The following is a 1,798-nucleotide window of genomic DNA, read 5'->3' as shown; positions in this document are numbered from 1 at the left end:
CCCCCCACCTTTTTTTTTTTGAGACTGGGTTTCACTGTGTTGCACTAGCTGACCTAGAACTTGCTTCGTAGACCAGATGGCCTTGAACTCACAGGGATCTACTTGCTTACCTCCTAAGGGCTGGGATTAAAGGTGTGTGCAACCATGTCTACTTGAGATTTTTTGGAGAGACTATAAATATCTTTGATCAGATTGTTACCTTTCTATCAAAGAAAGATACAGAGATTCATTTACAAATACATCATCATTCAGAGATTGCATATGATAGTGGATTGACATTTTGAAATTAGTATAGGTCATAATAAATATTAAAGCAGAGGTGGCTCACTGGTTAAGGTTGTTTGCTGTATTTTTAGAGAACCAGAGTTGAGTTCCTAACATCCATATCTGGTATTTCATAATCTTCTATTACAACTCTAGCTCATTCTGATTCTTACCTGGCTACTTGTATGCATAGACATTGGTGCACGCAGGCACGCACAAACACACACACACACACACACACACACACACACATACACACACACACGTCTTAAAAATAGATGTGTGATGACTGGTATTGGTTGGAGGGCCTTCATGAATAGTATATGTGTGTGTTAAGGAAATGAAGTGCCCAAAAAACCACTCAGTGGGTTTGGGAACACGGTGTAAAACCATTGTCCTGAAACCATCTATTTATAAAGAGAAAGCTCACTCTTCAAAGCTGTCCTCATTCCTCCATATACACATTAGTACCCGTGTATGCACAAAAACAACAAAAAATTTTTTTTCTTAGAAGAAAGAGAAGATGTTAGTAAGACGGCTCAGTGTTGACTATCAAGCCTGGAGACTTCATAGTAGTAGGAGCTCTCATAGTAGAACATAAAGAGTCAGCCTTTGGTTTTGGTGTGCACACTGGGACATGCACCCCAATGATATACACACATAGTTTTGAAAGAGTGAGGTAAACTTTGCTGAGTCCAGGAATCGAAGATAATACTTTACAAATTATTAGGGAGAAAGAAAGGTAATTGTTTCGTATAAAATCAAGACATAATGGTATATCTAAGGACAGTTTTGTGTGGGTTACAGAAGAAAAGGAAGATACCTTTATGTATACCTGTTAATATTTCATAAAGAAGAAACCGCATTCTAGTTTACAATTAAGCATTCACTTAGATGATGGTACGTTCTAGATCTTAATCTCTTAAAGGCTAAGTTGGGATCAAACTGAATTTTTAAGATCCCTTATATAAAAGTTTTCTCATTGTTATCCATATTTAAGGGCTAATGAAGTTTTGGTGGTGGAGTATAATAGAAGAAAAGAGTTTGTTTAGAGTTAATACTCAAACCTTTGAATATTCTCTTTGCAATGATAGTTTCCTATTTCTTTTAGAAGACAATTAGAGATAGTATATTAAAATGGCACCAGAATCTAAGAAATTATTTTTGATTGGGATTAGACTTAGATTAGATTGTGACTTGATAAAAGCACTTCTGTTTATAAATCCACATGATACTCAAAGATGAGAAAACTCTTGAGGAATAGAAGTTAAAAATGCCTAAGATCAGTCACACAATAATTAGTGTAGAGATGGCATTGAAATACAGCAGTATTTCTGGCCCCATAATTTCTACGCCTGACAATTTAGACTGTGGCTTCTCTTTCTATTACTGATGGGTTGGGTTTGTATGTGTTTTCATTGTAAGACATCTCTTGCTTTTTCTAGATAGTGGTAGTACCTAGTTTTGTCCCTAGACATTGTCGCATGTACTCAATGGTAGGAGTGGGAATAGAACCAGGATCATTGGTGAGAAT

The 1,798-nt window shown here is 36.3% G+C and overlaps 1 protein-coding gene across 5 annotated transcripts in view; it reads left to right on the top strand.

Annotated features, from left to right (window-relative positions):
- Syncrip (synaptotagmin binding cytoplasmic RNA interacting protein) overlaps positions 1–1,798 on the top strand; it is a 29,577-nt gene that overhangs the window by 23,139 nt on the left and 4,640 nt on the right. The window lies entirely within an intron of this gene.

This window comes from Mastomys coucha, unplaced genomic scaffold (genome assembly GCF_008632895.1).
Source record: "Mastomys coucha isolate ucsf_1 unplaced genomic scaffold, UCSF_Mcou_1 pScaffold23, whole genome shotgun sequence".
Taxonomy (NCBI): domain Eukaryota; kingdom Metazoa; phylum Chordata; class Mammalia; order Rodentia; family Muridae; genus Mastomys; species Mastomys coucha.
This window is presented reverse-complemented; position numbering and strand designations above follow the sequence as displayed.